The sequence below is a fragment of the Natator depressus genome, chromosome 18 (genome assembly GCF_965152275.1).
Source record: "Natator depressus isolate rNatDep1 chromosome 18, rNatDep2.hap1, whole genome shotgun sequence".
NCBI lineage: Eukaryota > Metazoa > Chordata > Testudines > Cheloniidae > Natator > Natator depressus.
Window position 1 is genome coordinate 4124569 of NC_134251.1, and position 20678 is coordinate 4145246.

A 20678-nucleotide genomic window follows, 5' to 3' on the forward strand; every position below is an offset into this window, starting at 1 on the left:
GCTGTCACCTGAACAGGCTCGGTGGCTGTCAGCGGGGTGCATTCTGCGGCCGGGTTGATGGAGGAGTCCAGGGGCTCCTCGGAGGTGGGAGCGGAAGCAACGGTTAGGGGGAGGGAGCATGAGAAAAGGGGGGCTGGAGTGAGGTCGCCCAGATCGAGGCCCGCTGGCAAAGGGTCGTCATACCCCTGGGTGACCGGGGTCAGACCCAGGGCCTCGATCTCCTTGTATATGGAGGGGAGATTGCTTTCCGCCACCCCGGGGCTCTCCCTGCTGGCACCCGACGCGATGGTCGCCTCGGGGCTCACAGGGGCTTCGGATAGTACCAGGGCAGGAGGGCCTCTGTCGCGGGCCTCGAAGGGGTGGGACTCCCGTGGGGGGGAGATACTGCCTTCCGGTGCTGCCACGTCTTCCCCAGCCGGCACCGGTGGATGGAATACACCCGTGGGCAAAGCGGAAGGCTCGGCATCGGTGCCCCCCTTCCTGGTCTTCCGGGGGGCCTCCTCATTGGATGGGAGGAGCGGGGCTCAAGCCTTCCGCTTGCCCTGCTTCCCCTGGACTAGGGCCAAGCCCTCCATGGCATCATCCGGGGGCTGGCTAGCCGGGGTCGTGTCAGGGGGCAGAGGCGATGGCTCAGGGACTCGGGGGGGTAACGGTGGGGCAGCACGAGGGAGGGAAGATTCCCCCTGGGGTGGGCCCTCTCACATGCTCGGCGGTGTCCTTGCTGTACCCTCCTCCACAGGCCCCGCCAGATTGCAAGAAGCGGGGGGCGGGGCTCTCCCGCTCGTCTGGGCATAGTGGGGGAGCTGCCCCTTGGGCCCGAGCGGGAGCAGTGGTGGACTGGGAAGGAGGAGGGGTGGCTCCGGGTGCCGGGCAGCTAGGGGCGCTGGCGATGATGGGGCCGGCGCCCGGCCGGTGCTTGGGGGTCCCAGGTGCCCCTCCTTGCCGGGCCAAGGGGAAGTCCCTCCGGATGTGCCCCATCGCCCGGCAGAGGTAGCACCGGGCCTCCCCCGTGGAGTAATGCACCCGGGAATGGGCCCCCTGATAAGGGACCAGGAAGGACCCCTCAAGTGCCTCTCCGTCACGCGCCCCCGCCGGCGGTAGAAGCTGCACTTGCCGGCGGAACGAGAGGTCGTGACGGAGGGTGGGGTCTTTGCAGCCCAACGGGAGAGGGCTGATGACAGTGATGGGTTTCCCCACGGTAGAGAGGGCGGGTAACAGGGCGGCATTGGGAAGAAAGGGAGGGACGAAGGTCAGGACCAGGTAGATGCCCAGGTCATCTAGCGGCTCCAGGGGGACGAACACATCCCCCACTGCCAGGCCCTTCTCCACCGCCTCCTGGGCAGCGGCCTCCAATGCTAAGAAGAAGACGACCTTTCCGTACATTTTGGAGGCTGCCACAATGGCCGTGGGCCCCACCACCCTCGCCAACGCCCGCATGTAGGTCTCCACGTGGGGCAAGGTGGGCACCAGGAGGCAACGGACGCCGTGCTTCCTGGTCATGGTGGGAAAGGGGCCCCGGCCGCTATAGATGGTAGCGGAGGCGGTGGGCGGGAGAGATGACGGAGCGGCAGGCAGGGGGGCTGCCGTCATATGGGCATACACCCTGGGGGCCTGGGGAGGGGCATCCGCAGAGCTGGTGGAGGGAGCAGCGGGGAGGGACGCCGCGGCCGGTGGTGGGGCTGCAGCAGTGGGGGCAGCCCCTGCCATGGAGGGCCTGGTCTTTTTAGCGGGGCCCTTCCCTTTCTTCTTCCCCTGGCCCTTCCCACCGGCTGGGGAGGCTCCCCCCGAATCTGAGGGGGCGAGGGACGTGGCAGCAGCGGAGGTCACCGTGGGGGTGGCGGCAGGTGGTTCGGCAGCAGAGGTAGAAGCTTGTGGGGGTGATGGAGGGGCAGGCGGGGGAGGGGCAGCTGGGGCTGCTGGAGAGGCCCCACCCATCTCATCCCCCACCATCATGAGCAGGGAGGGAAGGGGAGACACCAGAAGGAGGAGGGGAAAGGGGAAGCAGGTCGACCACTCCTCCCCGCTAGGCTGCAGGCAGGGGAGGAGGGCGCCAAAAGGGGTGGGCTGGACGGGGGACAAAACAGGGGCTACAGGAGAGTAATTTTTTTTTTGAAGCAAAAGATGTTTTTATTTGCATAACACACTTACAAAACAAAAACAGCAGCATAGGCAATGTGTAACACACCAACCAATCACAATTGTTTTCTCATTAGCTTCAGGGGAGGGAAGTGTTCAAGCTTGCCTGGGCCCAGAGCGGGGGGCTTCTTTGACTCTCGTGGTCTTCCACCCTTCCGAGTTACCTGGTGGCCCAGAGCGAGGGGGCTTCATTGACTCTCAAGGTCTGCCACCCCCTCGAGTTACCTGGTGCCACGCCCAGTGTCACCAACAATTCCCTCCTTTGAAAACACCGAACAAGAGGGGCAGGCTGTGGGGTGGACAATCCGGAGGGGGGGGCACCTGCACCTATGTGTGAAAGGACCCCTCTAAGGTGGTGGTGTCCGCAGCAGCAAAGGCTGGGGCTGGGGTCCCTTACTCTCTCCCCCAATCAAAGGGTCAAACAAAGGGAACCGGATGGGGACACCAAGCAGAGAACCTCGGACAGTGCCCACAGCTCCTCAAAAGCATCAAGGGAGTCGGTGGATGCCGCCCAGAGGAACTCCGCCCGGATACGTGAATGGACCGAGGATCGGAAAACGGCCCCACAGTCACAGGAAATTCCATCGGCCAACCTCCTCTCTTTGGTTTTATAGATGGCCGTTTTAGCCAGGGCCAGGAAGAGGTTAACTAGGAGATCCTGCGACTTTCTGAGGCCATGGATGGGGAGAGCATAAATAAAAAGGTGAGGGGAAAAATGCAACCAAAAACGTAATGGAAGATTTGTGAGGAGCCGGAACAGGGGCTGCAACCTGGCGCACTCCAAATATACATGAGCCAGGGTTTCCCTCACACCGCAAAAGGGACAAGTATCTGGGATGGGGGTGAACTGCGCCAAGTACGTGCCCTTGCTCACAGCTCCATGAAGGAGCCACCAACTGATGTCCCTGACGGGCCTCAGAACCAAGGTGGAATATAGGCTGGCCCACCGGGGCTGCTCACCCTCCAAAGGTGGCAGAAGGTCTCGCCACTTTGTGTCGGGGCGGGACACTAGGGTGAGGGCGTGAAGGGAATGGAGCACGAGCGAGTATAGATGTTTCCTTGGCGCAGTTTGGAAGCATACCGGCTGCAGTTCATGCAGCCGGCTAGCAGTAAAAGGGTGAGGGAGTCGATTGGGTCTACGGGGCAGGGGTCCAATTAAAAGGTCCGGCAGGCCTGGGGTAGAGGGTGGGCGGGGCATGCCCTCGAGCAGGACCCGGTCGAGGTAAGCTCGAGCAGCGGGCGGCAAAGCGGCCTTCACCTCCTGAAGTATGCGCCAGGGGGTAAGAGGTCTGGAGACCCCATGTGCCAAGCGAGCATCAGAGGATCCAGCCAGTCTCCCCGGTCATAGTCCAGGAGGTCTCCGACTCTCGTGACTTCTGCCAGGATCAAGCTCTGGCACACTGAGGGGGACTCTGCCACCTGCACACGGAGCTGGGGGTTGTGTAGCAGGGGCTCCTCAAGGAGATCTGCCCCCTCGGTGGCCGCCACGGACCTGGTCGTTAAAAACAGTTTCCAAGTCAGGAGAAAATCCTGGTAGAAGACCGGCAGCCCGGAGAGGTCTCGCGGAAGACCTCCCGGATGGAGATAAAAGAGCTGCCGGTCATATCGGAGCCCTCGGATGCGGCGCAGGATGGCGTGCGCCAGTATGCTCCACGCCGAACTGCCTGCACCATAGAGGAGCCTCTGTAGGGCCTGGAGGCAGAAGACGCAGATCTGAGTGTGCAGACACTTCAGGCCCTGTCCTCCTTCCTTCAGGGGTAGATGAAGAACCCCTACAAGGGCCCAGTGCATTCCTGACCAAAAGAACCCCAGAATCGATGTCTGGAGGTTGGTCAGGAAACCCGGGGCTGGGACCAGGGTGTTGAGCCGGTACCAGAGCATGGACAGGACTAGTTGATTAAGCACCAGCACTCTCCCTCAGAGGGAGAGACATTGGAGTAGTCCCATCCATTTCCGGAGCCGCTCTATCACCCCGCCCTCTAAGTTTTCCCAGTTCTCCGGCGGAGAGGGATGCGTGACAGAAAGGTAAACGCCGAGGTAGAGCAGCGGACCCGCGCTCCACCAGATGGTCTGAAGCACGGGTGGGAGGGAGCTCGCCTGCCGCCAGTCTCCTACTGCCAAGCCAGAGCTCTTGACCCAGTTGACCTGGGTGGAGGAGGCTGCCGAATAGATGGCCTGGCAAGCCTCCACCCGCGCCAAGTCGCCTGGGTCCTGGACCACGAGGAGCACATCATCAGCGTACACCGACAGGACCAGCTGCAGCTCCGGCTCCCGCAGCACCAACCCTGTCAACCTCCTGCGGAGGAGACAGAGGAAGGGCTCAATCGCCAGAGCGTACAGCTGGCCCGAGAGGGGGCACCCCTGCCGTACTCCTCCCCCGAAGCTGACCGGTTCGGTCAGGGTCCAGTTGAGCTTAACCAGACACTCTGCGGAAGCGTACAGCACCCAGAGAAAACCCACAAACTGGGGTCCGAAGCCAAACGCCTGCAGAGTGCTCAGGAGGTACCTGTGGTCCACCCTATTGAATGCCTTCTCCTGATCTAGGGAGAGGAGGGCGAACGACAGACTGTCTCTACGCCCGAGTTCCAAAAGGTCCCGAACCATAAATAGGTTATCAAAGATACTGCGATCCGGGACGGTGTAGGTCTGGTCTGGGTGGATCACGTCCGCCAGCACAGACCCTAGCTGCAATGAGATTGCTTTTGCTACGATTTTGTAGTCCGTGCTGAGGAGCGAGACGGGACGCCAATTTCGTAAATCGCGGAGGTTCCCCTTCTTCGGCAATAAGGCGAGCACAGCTCGCCTGCACGAAAGAGGGAGGACCCCGCTCTGCAGAGACTTGGCCCAGATGGTGACTAGGTCTGGGCCGAGGACGTCCCAAAACACGCGGTAGAACTCCACGGTCAGCCCGTCCATGCCCGGAGATTTATTAGTGGGCATACGACGGAGGGCTTCCGAGAACTCGGCCAGAGTGAGAGGCAACTCTAGCCGGTCTCGGTCGCTCGCGCTGACCGTAGGGAGCTCCTCCCAGAGCACTTCGCAAGCGCTAGGGTCGGTCGGATCCGGCGAGAAAAGACTTGAGGAGAAGGCTCGGGCCCTCCCGCACATCTCCGCCGGTTCCGTGAGGGGGGTGCCGTCTTCTGCTAGGAGGCAGGTGACGTGTTTCTTGACTCCCCTCATTTTCTCTAGGGCATAGAAGAAGCGGGAGCCGCGATCCATCTCCCGAAGGAGGCGGATGTGGGATCGAACAAAGGCGCCCCGGGCCCGATGGTCCTCGAAGGCCCGGAGCTCCTCCCGCTTCTCCCGGCACGCTCTGCCGAGGAGCGGGTCCTCGGGGCTGGTGGCCAGACGGCTCTCCAGCTCTAAGACCTCCCGTTCCAACTGCTCTATCGCCGCATTTGTCCATCAGCTGGTGCCCCAGGTGTAGTCACGGCAGAAAAGCCAGGCGCGCACCTTCCCCAGGTCCCACAATTGCCGCGCCGAGGTAAAGGCATGCCGCTGCCCTCACCAGACCAGCCAGAATTCCCGGAAGGATGTCATGAAGCCCTCATCCTCCAACAGGCTGTTGTTAAAATGCCAATAGGCCGGCCCCGGCCTCTCCACACAGAGGGAGGCTGTCACGGTGGCTAGGTGATGGTCAGAAAATGGGGCCAGCCGAATGCTGGAGGAGTGGGCTCGTGAGAGATGGAAGCGTGATAAATAAATGTGGTCCAACCAGGAGTGGCTCGACCGATGGGCCTCCACCTGGACAAAGGTGAACGTGGAAGTGTCATCCAGGTGGTGGTCACACCAGATGTCCACTAGGGAGTGATGTTCGACTATCTCCCGGAGGGTGTTCGCGGAGGCCGGGCTCTGCTCGGTCCCCGAGTGGTCCCGCTCCTTGAGGGTGGTATTAAAATCCCCTCCCAGGACCAGGCACTCGTGAGAATCTAAGGTGCCGAGGAAGGCGGACGCCTGCTGATAGAATTGCAGCCGGTCCGGGCCCGATGTCGGGGCGTAGACGTTAACGAGGTTAACCATGAGCCCCTCCATATGGACCCGGAGATGCAGCAGGCGACCCGGCATGGCCTCGGCGACCCTTAGCACCTCGGGCCATAGGTCGGGGGAGAACAGGGTCGCCACTCCAGCCTGTCGAACCGTGGAATGGCTAAAGTAGACCCTGTCCCCCCACTCCAGCCGCCAACTGTCTTCGGTGGTCAGATCCGTATGGGTCTCCTGCAGGAAAACCACAGAGTACCCTCCCTCCCGAAGGAAGGAGAGCACCTGGGACCTGCGGAGAGCCATCCTACAACCCTGGGTGTTCAACGTTGCGATGGTGAGAGGTGACATGGGGAGGGCCGGGGGGGATCCTCACTGGCAGGGAAGCTCACATCCCCCAGCAGTCCGCGCAACAGTCCTTGACCCATCCCGTAGGTGAGTAATTGGTCACAGAAGACGCGGATCTGCCAGTAGGCCGCGGCATCCCGCTTCCCCGTCCCTTTACCTTCCCCCATGAGGTCCCTTGTAGTGCGGAGGATTTGAGAAAAGTCCCCCCATCGCTGGAGAGCAAGCTGTACCTTGTTGCGGGAGCCACGGACATCCTCTAAAAACTTCCGCAGCTCTCCTCACAGCTCATGGGGGGGTGGGGTTACGGTTTCCCGGCGGGGCCCTTGGTGCAGCCCATGGCCCACTAAAATGGGCAAGCAGGGTGCGGACCCCTGACGGGGTGCCTGATGGGCTGGAGCTACTAGGCCCGCCTCAAGCCCTGGGGTGATAGGGGGCGGTGGAGGGAAAATAACAGCCCCTAATGGGTCGGGGCAGGAGAACACAAAGGCCGCTCCCTGGGGGTCATCGGTTGGAAAAGGGAAGGAGACAGCCCCGGGGTAGGCGATAACATCGCAGGAGGTAGACTGGATAGGGGCAGGGGCTGGGGCAGAGGTGAGGTTCTGGGTTTCGGGAGGTAAGCAGCTGGATGGTGGCGCCTCCCGATCAGGCTTGAGGGTTAAGGGGGTGGGGAGGGAGCTCTCAGTGATACCAGGTGCGGGCTCTATGGTGGATTTAGTGGCCACAGCATCAGGAGGTGGATTATCTTCTTTTGGGCCACCACCCAGGAATCATAGAATCATAGAATCATAGAATATCAGGGTTGGAAGGGACCCCAGAAGGTCATCTAGTCCAACCCCCTGCTCGAAGCAGGACCAATTCCCAGTTAAATCATCCCAGCCAGGGCTTTGTCAAGCCTGACCTTAAAAACCTCTAAGGAAGGAGATTCTACCACCTCCCTAGGTAACGCATTCCAGTGTTTCACCACCCTCTTAGTGAAAAAGTTTTTCCTAATATCCAATCTAAACCTCCCCCATTGCAACTTGAGACCATTACTCCTCGTTCTGTCATCTGCTACCATTGAGAACAGTCTAGAGCCATCCTCTTTGGAACCCCCTTTCAGGTAGTTGAAAGCAGCTATCAAATCCCCCCTCATTCTTCTCTTCTGCAGACTAAACAATCCCAGCTCCCTCAGCCTCTCTTCATAAGTCACGTGCTCTAGACCCCTAATCATTTTTGTTGCCCTTCGCTGGACTCTCTCCAATTTATCCACATCCTTCTTGTAGTGTGGGGCCCAAAACTGGACACAGTACTCCAGATGAGGCCTCACCAGTGTCGAATAGAGGGGAACGATCACATCCCTCGATCTGCTCGCTATGCCCCTACTTATACATCCCAAAATGCCATTGGCCTTCTTGGCAACAAGGGCACACTGTTGACTCATATCCAGCTTCTCGTCCACTGTCACCCCTAGGTCCTTTTCCGCAGAACTGCTGCCTAGCCATTCAGTCCCTAGTCTGTAGCGGTGCATTGGATTCTTCCATCCTAAGTGCAGGACCCTGCACTTATCCTTATTGAACCTCATCAAGGAAGGAAGTCGATTACTTCGCACCAACGGGGGGGTGCCTCTGGCGACTCATGTCCCGGCCGCATGACACCGGCTCACCTGAGCAGGCTCGGTGGTCGTCAGCGGGGTGCCATCAGAGGCTGGGTCGGTGGAGGAGTCCAGGGGCTCCTCGGAGGTGGGAGCAGAAGCAGCAGTTAGGGGGAGGGAGCATGGGGAAAAGAGGGGTGGAGTGAGGTTGCCCAGATCGAGGTTTGCTGGCAAAAGGTCGTCCTCCCCCTGGGCGACCGGGGTCAGATCTAGGGCCTCGATCTCCTCAAACATGGAGGAGAGGACACTTTCCGCCACCCCGGGGTTCTCCCCGCTGGCACCCGCCATGACGGTTGCCTCGGGGTTCACGGGGGCTTCGGGTAGTGTCAGGACAGAAGGGGCTTCCTCGAGGGTCTCGGAGGGGAGGGTCTCCCGTGGAGGGGAGACACTACCTTCCGGTGCTACCACGTCTTTCCCGGCTGACACCGGTGGATGGGACGCACTCGTGGGCAAAGCGGAAGGTTCGGCATCGGTGCCCCCCTTCCTGGTTTTCCGGGGGGCCTCCGCTTCGGGTAGATGAGGCGGAGCTCGAGCCTTCCGCTTGCCTTGCTTCCCCTGGACTAGGACCCAGCCCTCCATGGCATCATCTGGGGGCTGGTTAGCAGGGGTCGTGTCAGGGGGTAAAGGCGATGACTCAGGGACTTGTGGGGGGAACGGTGGGGCGGCATACGGGAGGGAAGATTCTCCCTGGGGCAGGCTCTCTCCCATGCCTGGTGGTATCTCTGCCACACCCTCCTCCATCGGCCCTGCCAGATTGTCAGCAGCGAGGGTGGGGCTCTCCCGCTTGTCTGTGAGTTGTAGGGGAGGTGCCCCTTGGGCCTGAGTGGGAGAAGTGGTGGTCCGAAGAGGAGGGGGGGCGGGTTTGGGTACTGGGCAGCCAGGGGTGTCGGCAATGATGGGGCCGATGTCCTGCTGGGTCTCAGGGATCCCAGGTGCCCCTCCTTGCTGGGCTAAGGGGCAGTCCCTCCGGACATGCCCCGACGCCCGGCAGAGGTAGCACCGGGCTTCCCCCGTGGAGAAATACACCCGGTAACGGGCCCCCATGTGGGGGACTAGGAAGGACCCCTCGAGCGCCTCTCCCTCACGTGCCGCCGACGGCAGTAGAAGCTGCACTTGCTGGCAGAAGGAAAAGATGTGACGGAGGGTGGGGTCCTTGCAGCCCAACGGGAGAGGGCTGATGACAGAAACAGGTTTCCCCAGGGTGGAAAGGGCAGGTAATAGGGCAGCACTGGGGAGAAAAGGAGGGACAGAGGTCAGGACCAGGCGGACGACCAGGTCCCCTAGCGGCTCCAGGGTGACGAACACCCCCCACACAGTGCCAGGCCCTTCTCCACCGCCTCCTGGGCAGCGGCCTCCGATGCTAAGAAGACGACCTTGCCATACATTTTGGAGGCTGCCACAATGGCCGTAGGCCCCACCACCCTTGCCAACGCCAGCACGTAGGTCTCCACGTGGGGTGAGGTGGGCACCAGGAGGCAACGGACGCCGTGCTTCCTGGTCAAGGTGGGAAAGAGGCCCCGGCCACTATAGATGGTAGCGGAGGTGGTGGGCGGGAGAGATGACATAGCGGCAGGCGGGGAAGCTGCCGCCACCTGGGCGTAGGCCCTGGGGGCCGGGGGAGGGACACCCCCAGAGCTGGTGGAGGGAACAGCGAGGAGGAACGCCGCAGCCGGTGGTGGGGCTGCGGCAGTGGGGGCAGCCCCTGCCATGGAGGGCCTGGTCTTTTTAGCGGGGCCCTTCCCCTTCTTCTTACCCTGGCCCTTTCCGCCGGCTGGGGGGGGCTCCCCCAGAATCTGAGGGAGCGAGGGACGTGGCAGCAGCGGAGGTTACCGCAGGTGCGGTGGCAGGTGGTTCGGCAGCGGCAGCGGAGGTAGAGGCTTGGGGGGGTGACGGAGGGGCAGGTGGGGGAGGGGCAGCTGGGGCTGCTGGAGGGGCCCCACCCGTCTCGTTCCCTGCCATCATGAGCAGGGAGGGGAGGGGAGACACCAGAAGGAGGAGGGGAAAGGGGAAGCAGGTCAACCACTCCTCCCCGCTAGGCTGCAGGCAGGGGAGGAGGGCGCCAAAAGGGGTGGGCTGGACGGGGGACAAAACAGGGGCTACAGGAGAGTAATAGAAGGCAGATATATTAGCCCGAGATTAAGCAGATCCCTTTTCCCTGAGTAAGATAATGGGCTGTTCCTGAACAATCAGGAGGTTGCTGGAACCAATTAGGACAGGCTAATTAGGACACCTGGAGCCAATTAAAAGCTGCTAGAATCAATTAGGACAGGCAGGCTTATCACGGCACCTGGTTTTAAAAAGGACCTCACTTCAGTTCATGAGGAGTGTGCAAGGAGCTGGGATCAAGAGGTGCAAGAAGCTGAGAGTGAGTAGGTGTACTGCTGGAGCACTGAGAAGTACAAGCATCATCAGACATCAGGAGGAAGGTCCGGTGGTGAGGACAAAGAAGGTGTTGGGAGGAGGCCATGGGGAAGTAGCCCAGGGAGTTGTAGCTGTCACACAGCTGTTACAGGAGACACTATAGACAGCTGTAATCCATAGGCCCCTGGGCTGGAACCCGGAGTAGAGGGCAGGCCCGGGTTCCCCCCCGTCCCTCCAACTCCCTATTTGATATAAGAGGAGTTGATCTGGACTGTGGGTCCCACCAGAGGGAAGGTCTCTGGCCTGTCCTCCGACCCATTAGATGGGCCAGCAGAGAGTGCGGGGATTGTTCTCCTCCTTTTCCCCATGCTGGCCAGTGATGAGGTTAGCCGAGTGAACAGCAGGCTTGTGCCACTAACAAAAGGAGCCAAACTGAGGCCTGCTGTAAACCTCTGAGGTGAGCAAAGCGCAAAACCCACCAAGGCAGAGGAGGAACTTCGTCACACTACCTCTGAGTCAAAGAGCCCATGGACCCGAGCTCGCCTGAAAGAAATCTGTGCTGAGCCCACTAAATTGGAGCTGGAAAGGTTCTAAAGTAAATTAAAGAGCAGGGATCCTGCCTTCTCCTATTATTTGACCCAACAGAATCCCGGTAGGTACTGCTCAATAAACTGGGGCACTTAATTTGGGGGTCGCATCAGTCTGTGGGGAAGTGGCATACACTGGGTAAAGTGGGAAGGAATTCTGAGATGTTGGGAGAAAACGTGCTGTTTGGGGGATTTTGCCCTGTGAATGGTGCTGCTCTTGGGTGAAGACCCAGCATTTGCCTGGGTACCATTTATCCAAAACTGATAGTTTTTCCCCAGTGTTGTTCAAGATGTTGCTGATGGTAAGAGATGTGCGGGCAAGAGGGGAGAGCTGCCCAAGGAGTGCTGTGAGCTGGGCAGGGCTGTGGTGATTAACAGTATTTACCATGTTGATTGGAATGGTATCAAGGAGTCTGGAGCATTGTACATAGTTTTGACCCTGCTGAGAAATTTAAGGTGAAATCAACAACTTGTGACAGAAGCTGTAAGTGTTGGGTGTAATTATGCACGTGTGAGAGCTAAATGGAGGAACAGTGACGGCATCTGGGACCCAAAGTGGGGAAAACCTCTGGTAATGGCCAGCCACAACAATATCCTTCCAATGGTGATGTGTGAGATGCCAAAATAGGCATGGGACTATCAACAAGTCTGTCCATTCAATTGCAGACAGGGAGTGTAGCTGGAGTATCCCAGGGAGGGCTGATGACTAATGAAGAAATCACGTGTGGTTAACCAGCTCAGCTAGGGAAATCCCCGTCCGACAAATGCCAGGGTGACCTTTATGTTGTGAAAAGAAAAGGAGTACTTGTGGCACCTTAGAGACTAACCAATTTATTTGAGCATAAGCTTTCGTGAGCTACAGCTCACTTCATCGGATGCATACTGTGGAAAGTGTAGAAAATCTTTTTATACACACAAAGCATGAAAAAATACCTCCCCCCACCCCACTCTCCTGTTGGTAATAGCTTATCTAAAGTGATCACTCTCCTTACAATGTGTATGATAATCAAGTTGGGCCATTTCCAGCACAAATCCAGGTAATAGCTATTACCAACAGGAGAGTGGGTTTGGGGGGGGGGGGGGGGGAGAAAACCTGGATTTGTGCTGGAAATGGCCCAACTTGATTATCATACACATTGTAAGGAGAGTGATCACTTTAGATAAGCTATTACCAACAGGAGAGTGGGGTGGGGGGAGGTATTTTTTCATGCTTTGTGTGTATAAAAAGATCTTCTACACTTTCCACTGAATGCATCCGATGAAGTGAGCTGTAGCTCACGAAAGCTTATGCTCAAATAAATTGGTTAGTCTCTAAGGTGCCACAAGTACTCCTTTTCTTTTTGCGAATACAGACTAACACAGCTGTTACTCTGAAACCTGTCTTTATGTTGTGGGAAATGATGCTACACCTCAGAGTTCTACTCCCACCTCTGCTTCTGACCCACTGGCTTTATCTTGGACAATTTGTTTCCCCTTCCATTTGGTTTAGCGCTACTTATCGGACGAAGGGCTGTGGCTCGAGGGGTCTCTGTAATGTTTCCTCAGCACTTTGGAAACATTTTGCCCCACTGCTGAGCTGCAGTAGATGGGGCCCTGCACGCAGGTTTCCCATTGAAGGGGAATCCGTGTTGTGGAGTCTGGGTATTTGCTTAGTGTAACTCATTTATTGTTTGCACCAGAGACACCAGTCCTTGCACAGAGGTGTCACAAACAGCACACAGGCAAATCCCTGTCAGGAATCTCAGCCAAAACACCAATGTCCAGTTCCCACGGAGCTACTCTGTCCCAAGAAATGACTCTAGCTGGAGAGATTCAGGCAGAGAACAAACTCTTCCACTGCTCGCCACAGCCGCCCAAGAGAAACAGTGTCACAAACGAAGGCTGCAGTGTGAGTCCCAGTCAAGCAGAGAGACGTGTGCGAGTGCGCTAAGAACAGTAGTGTAACCATCACAGCATGGGCTGCAGTGAATGGCTGGCCTGAGTATGTTCCCACCGGATCCAGGTGGGCTCCTCCTCAGCGCAGCTAGCATGTACCCCACTCGCTGCTGCTTGTGCTACCCTGGCTACGCTACTGGTTTTAGCATGCTAGCTCTGTGAGAGTTAGCACGAGTGTCTCCTTTAGCTGGGAATCACACCCCTAGTTCATAAGGTAAAAATAACCTAGGAGCCAGGCAGCATTTGTTCAAAGTGCTCACCTGTCAGACTGTGTGTAACAGCGCCATCTGGTGTCTCCCACCAGAACAATAAAAAAAGCACTGTAGACGTGGGAAGTAGTGGTTTTCTTGCCCAGAAACTTGGCCATTCTCAGCTTTGATTCTGTCTCTGAAACAGGCACTAGGGCAAGGCCAATAAGATCATAGAGTTATAGACCCTAGAGACAGATGTCTCATCCAGTCTTTCCTCTTAAGGCCAGGGTGGTGCAGCAGAGGAGGACTTTAGGTGCAGCTCCATGATACTGCTGCAAGCGCCTCTCTGACTTGCTGTTTGCTTTCCCTGCTGTGCCCTTTTCAGGGTTATTGTTTCCCAGGTTCTCCTTTGGATTGAATAGCTGATTTTCCCAGCAGTCCTGCCTGGCATTTTTCAGGCTGAATCCCCTTTTGTTTTTTTCTGTCCATAATTCGAAACTCACTCAGATCCTTGGCTTTTTCCTGTTCTAATTGGCGTTTGCAATTTCTCCCAAATTCAGGTCATTTGCATGTTAAATTATTGTGCTGTTACCACACTTTCCTGTTTATTAAGGAGGCTGTGATATAAGACTGGACCTAACCCAGACCCCTGCTGCATCACCTGACTGTGCACCTTCCCGCTGACTCAACACATTGCCATTTGTTTTGGATCCTTCTGCCAGTTCTCAGGCCACTGGACAGTGTTCTTGTCCAAGCCACTTGGAATTTTTTAAGGGAAGATAAATGAGATGATGCAAGAAATGCATTACACAAATCTGGATGTATTAAACCTACTGCATTCCTAGCATCCACTAGGCTGATAATTCTTTCAGAAAAGCAAGCAAGTTGGCATGGTTTGTTTATTAATCATAGAATCATAGAACCATAGAATATCAGGGTTGGAAGGGACCTCAGGAGGCCATCTAGTCCAACCCCCTGCTCAAAGCAGGACCAATCCCCAATTAAATCATCCCAGCCAGGGCTTTGTCAAGCCTGACCTTAAAAACTTCTAAGGAAGGAGATTCTACCACCTCCCTAGGTAACGCATTCCAGTGTTTCACCACCCTCCTAGTAAAAAAGTTTTTCCTAATATCCAACCTAAACCTCCCCCACTGCAACTTGAGACCATTACTCCTTGTTCCGTCCTCTTCTACCACTGAGAATAGTCTAGAACCATCCTCTCTGGAACCACCTCTCAGGTAGTTGAAAGCAGCTATCAAATCCCCCCTCATTCTTCTCTTCTGCAGACTAAACAATCCCAGTTCCCTCAGCCTCTCCTCATAAGTCATGTGTTCCAGACCCCTAATCATTTTTGTTGCCCTTCGCTGGACTCTCTCCAATTTATCCACATCCTTCTTGTAGTGTGGGGCCCAAAACTGGACACAGTACTCCAGATGAGGCCTCACCAATGTCGAATAGAGGGGGACGATCACGTTCCTCGATCTGCTCGCTATGCCCCTACTTATACATCCCAAAATGCCATTGACCTTCTTGGCAACAAGGGCACTCTGCTGACTCATATCCAGCTTCTCGTCCACTGTCACTCCTAGGTCCTTTTCCGCAGAACTGCTGCCTAGCCATTTGGTCCCTAGTCTGTAGAGGTGCATTGGGTTCTTCCGTCCTAAGTCATGCTGATTATTTCTCCATTATAGCCTTGATGTTTACCTAGTTTCTTTTATAAAATCTGTATCATTACTTGACTTGGTTTAGAACATGGTAATTATCAGTATCCCTGGTTTTGCCTTTTTGTAAGATTAGTACCACAATTACTTCAGCCAAGACCTTGGGCCACTCCCTAGTTTCTTCCGACTTTTTACAAATCAGTGTCAGTGGTTTGGTGAGTTATGTCACCGGCTGCCCTAATGACCCACAGCACATGGTTTCCAGACCTTTCTATGTAAATGCCTGATTTGTCCAAGTGTTCTCTTACCTGCTGCTGAATACCCAGCAATGCATTGGCTGGCTCTATGTCATTTCCTAATGAGCCAAACGTCTTCTCTTTCCTGTTTGTAAAGAACAAATGTAAAAAGCCCTCCAGAGCCAGAAAGAAGAACTCTGTGGGGGACAGTCAAACTGGTGTGGATTGGCAGAACTATAGGAGGGCAAAGGATAGAGTGTGAGATGGAAAGGAAAAGAAAGTGGAGGGGACAGAAAGCAGCCAGTAGGGATGGAAGTAGTGAGCAAAGGTGACAGAGTAAGCTAGAAATGTGAAAGTCAGAGAATAGCTAGAGGTGAAAGGCGAGGAGGAGAGAGAGAGGCCAGGGAAACCCGCCCAGCCACAACAGAAACTCACTTCCATGCGGAAAGGGCGAGACCTACTTTGAAAACTTGTTTTAAAGTGGGATGACAGAGGGGTTCACTGGTTTCTGACAGAGGGCTGGCCAGTCTTCAGCCAAAGCCAGGGAGAGAAAGATGATGGACTTCACTTGGTGGCATAGTTGACCTCGCCAATGCATTCATGCTGTATGTCCCCATGCAGTGAGCTGAAAAGCTTTCCCAGTTTGTTTATGCCATAAGGCCCCATGCAGTGCCCTGATGGGTTGTGCCAGTGCATTCATGCCATTAATGTGGGCTCTGTATCATAAAATCCTGGGGTTAGTGCATGCCTGTCAGTGGAGTCCCCTTAAAGGGAGGACTAAGTTAGCCATTCAGCGCAGAGCAGTGTAACACATTATACCATGGGGCCTTGTGAATCACATATCTGCTGAAATGAAAAACCCGAGGAAAGGGCGGAAACTGCTGAATGAAAGTGGCTGTGCTCCAACCATAACATGGAAGGTGCAGCTCTGGGCAGGGAGGCGTGTGTGTGTACATGTGTGTGTACGTGTGTGTGTGTGTGTGACCTATTCTCTCTGGACATGCAGTTGCCAGGCAAACTTCATGGCCATTACCAAGCCAGCCATGCTATCAGCTGGGCAGAAGGCCTGACACCACCTTTGTTCCTGAGATAACAGGACACTTACGGTGAGCAGGGATTAACCAGCCTGACAGTCGGAATAACCCAGTGAAGCCCTTGTATCCTACCAGCAGCTGGGAGGGTAAATCCATTCACTGCTGTGACTGTGAGGGAGTCCCAGGAGCAGATCGCCCGTGTATATGTGCATGATGGGATTTCAGGGACCCGCCAGCTGCCACTTGTGTGTGTGGAGGTGATTTATGCTGACATTTCATTTTGTTGTTTGGTAAATCAGGAACTTGGAAATCAGCGTGGTTTCTTGCTGCCTAGCCCTGCTAACGGCTGAGGTTATCACAACAGCTATAAATCCCCCACAATTCTGGATGGGAAATCTCATTATTTCTTCTCTCCCCTTCCCTCCCTGAGCTCTGAGACCTGGCAGAGCCACGGGAAAGAGGAATTGATTCAAACCAGCTCCAGCTAAAGTGATCCGCTATGAATCATTCTCACCAGGAGACCCTCCCTTCGCAGAGCCCTGGCTGCTGGGAAAGTTAGATGGGCTGTTTCATGGAGATGTACATCAGCTCCAGTTGGGTGCGCCTGGGGCAGCTGTTACTGTCCATGGGGCATGTGCAGCCTTACTCCCCATGCCCTGCAAAGATGCAGGCGGAAATGAAAAATCTGCACCCTCTTTCCTTCCTCCTCCTCCTCCTTTCCTGAGAAGGCAGCTTGTAAGAAGGGGGTCATGAGCCCTTTCTCCTCCAGCTGATGGATCCAAATGGGGCCTTCCTGTGCACTTATAGGGGCTGAGACCTGGCTGTTAGAGTGGCCCCTAGAGGGCCCTGGGTGATGGGTGGCCCCCTAAAGTCACGGCAGGATAGCTCCAAGGGACAGGTCCCTAGAACTTCCTGTGGCAGGGTACAACAGCCAGTATAGGGTGGAGGACTCCTTGTCTGCCCCATGGCTCCACAGAGGGCAGAAAGGAATCCGGGATATCTGCTTTGGCGGGTGAGTGGGGAAGCTGCAAGAGGCAGGGGAAAGCCTGGGGACTGCGCAGGGTGAACCTCTTTGCTTCGATGCCATTTTTGTGTTTGAACAATAATTTGTGCCCCGAGGCAAGGGCCTGAAAAGGACTCAGGCGTGGCCCTGGTTCCTTCCTGGGTGGATGCTCCCCAGCCTGCACCCCTCCTTCTGCTCCACCTGGCAGGCCCCAGATGACAAGCCCCTGGGAATTCACCAGCCTGGAGACAGTTCCATCTCAGGGACTGTGCACATGCCTGCCCACCTATGAAAGAAAGGACAATAGAACCAGCCAGGGGAGCCCACAGAAAGATCTCCAGCAGGCTATGGGCAGAGACTAGGGCTAGGAGAAAAGAGCTGGCTAACAAGCACTGGAGAATCAAGTAGACAAACAACCCTCCACCCCCTCTGAGTCCCCTGCTCCCTGTCTCCTCTTTTTGTTTCCACTCTGACCTAAGCAAGGATAATATTGTCAAGTGGAAGTTTTTCATAGCAACGTAGGAATGGCCAGGTTCGATCAGAGCCATGCTTCAACTGGTCCAGGCTCTTGTCTCTGACAGTGGCCAGTACCAGATGCCTCAAAGGAAGGTGCAAGAAAAGCAGCAGTGGGGAGGTGGGGTGATCTGCCCTTCCTTCCCCCAGCAGTGAGATGCATACTGAAGCAGGACTTATGCCCTTTCCAGAACACATGGATGCATTTTTTTGAACCCTTGATATTGTAACTCTGGGTTGTTCATATTATCTGTAGACATGTCTGACCCTTTACTGAATCCTGCTAGGGTTGTGACCTCAGTGATATCTTATGTCAATGAGTTCCATAAGCTAACTTTGCTATGTGGGAAAGCATTCTTTTTATCGGATCAGTTTCATTCAAAGTCTCCTTGTACCATGAGAAAAGGGCAATAGAAGTTTCCAATCTACCCATCTCTAGCCTAGTCATTATTTTGTATATCTTTATCATGACCCCTTTTCTTCATCTGCACTTTAAATTAAACAGTCCCAATCTTTTCAATCGCTCCCTCTTACAGATTCATAGATTCCCAGACCAGAATGGAGCCTGGTGGAGCCTGTTCATTTGTCTGATCATTGCTCTCCAACCCCGCTTTGTTTCTGCCATATCCCTGTTGCGATGGAATGACCAGAAATGAATGCTCTATTCCAGATGAGGGCATCCCACTGATTTGGATAATAGCTTTATAATATTTTCCATATTAGTCTCCATCCCTTTCCTTCTGCATCCCATCATTTTGTGCTCTTATGATGGCTGCTGAACATTGACCAGAGATCTTCACTGAGCATGTTTTTGTTAGTAGCTCAGGCCCTTTTTCCTTAAGTTCCTACACAGATCTTGAATGAATCATCTGGTCCTAATGACTTATTGCTCTTTAATTTACCAATTTGTTCCAGCACCTCTTCTTCTGACACCACAATCCCTCATTTTTATAACCTGAAATGAATAGATGCCAGGTAGCTTTCTTCCCAGCATCCTCCGTGGTGCTGAATGAGGCAAATAAATCATGTAGTGTCTCAGCAATGTCCTTACCCTCCTTAATAGCTCCCTTTACTCCCTGTCAGTCCAGTGAACCCACTGATTCACTCAGGCTTCCTGCTTCTGACAAATGTAAAGAATTTTTTGTGATTAGCTTCCATGCGGTTCCGTCCTAATTTCCTTCTTGCATTCAGATGATCTAGACCATCCCTGATGGGTGTTTGTCTAACCTGTTCTTAAAAACCTCCAGTGCTGGAGACTCCACAACCTCCCTAGGGAATTTGTTCCAGTGTGTAACTACTCTGACATGAGGAAAAATTGATCACCGGCTTCTTTATAACAGCCCTTAACAGATTGGAAAACTGTTATCGAGTTCCCACCTCTGTCTTCTTTTCTTAGGACTAAACACGCCCCGTTTTGTTAACCTTCTCATAGGTCAGATTTTCTAAACTTTTTATCATTTTTGTTGCTCTTCTCTGGACTCGCTCCTATTTATCCCCATCTTTCCTAAAGCGTAGTGCCCACAATTGGACACTATACTCCAGCTGAGGCCTGACCGGTGTCAAGTACAGCGGGACGGTCACCTCCCGGATCTTACATACGACACTCCTGTTAATACACCCGAGAATCATATTAGTCTTTTTCACAGCTGCATTGGATTGTTAACTCACATTCAATGTGTGATCCACTATAACCCCAGAAAGAAAAGGGGGACTTGTGGCACCTTAGAGACTAACCGATTTATTTGAGCATAAGCTTTCATGAGCTACAGCTACAGCTCACTTCATCAGATGCTGTAGCTCATGAAAGCTTATGCTCAAATAAATCGGTTAGTCTCTAAGGTGCCACAAGTCCCCCTTTTCTTTTTGCGAATACAGACTAACACAGCTGCTACTCTAAAACCGACAACCCCAGAGCCTTTTCAGCAGTACTATCACCTCACCAGTTATTTCCCCATTTTTTATTTGTGCATTTGATTTTCCCTCCTAAGTGAAGCCCTTTCCACTTGTCTTTATTGAGTTTCATCTTGTTGAATTCAGACCAATACTCCAATTTCTCAAGGTAATTTTGAATTCTAATCCTGTGTTCCAAATTGCTTGCAACCCCTCCCAGCTTGCATCTTTTATAAGCACACTCTTCACTCCATTATCCAAGGCATTAATGAAAATATTGAATAGTACCAGATGCAGGACTGACCTCAGCTGTACCCCACTAGATATGCCCTCCAAGTTTGAGAGTGAACCATTGATAGCTATTCTTCAAGTATGGTCTTTTGACCAGTTGTGCCACCCACTTTATAGTAATTTCATCTCAACCACAATTCCCTAGTTTGCTCATGAGAATATAATGTGCAACTGTGTCAAAAGCCTTCCTAAAATCAAGATATATCACACGTACTGCTTCCCCCATCCACTAGGCCCATAAGCCTGTCAAACAAGGAAATTAGGCTGGTTTATCATGATTTGTTCTTGATAAATTCATTCTGGCTATTCCTTATAACCCTACTATTCTCCAGATGCTTACAAACAGATTGTTTAAGCATCTTTCCAGGTACTGAAGTCAGGCTGACTGCTCTATAATTCCCCAGGTCCTCTTTGTTCCCCTTTTTAAAGATAGGTGCTATGTTTGTCCTTGTCCACTCTTCTGGGACCTCACCCGTCCTCCATGAGCTCTCAAATATAATTGCTAACAATTCCAAAATTGCTTCAGCTAGTTCCTTAAGTACCCTAGGAAGAATTTCATCAGGCCCTGCTGACTTGAATACATCAAACTTATCTAAATATTCTTTAACCTGTTCTTTCCCTATTTTGGCTCTCATTCCTTCCCCGTGTTGTCAATATTAATTGTGTTGAGTATCTGGTCACCATTAACCTTTTTAGTGAAGACTGAAGCAAAATAGGCATTAAACACCTCAGCTTTCTTGATGTCATCAGTAATTAGCTCTCCTTCCCCACTAAGTAGAGGACTGACACTTTCCTTAATCTTTCTCTTGCTCCTAATGTATTTCAAAGAACCTCTTCTTATTGCCTTTTATGTCCCTTGTCAGGTGTAACTCATTTTGTGAATT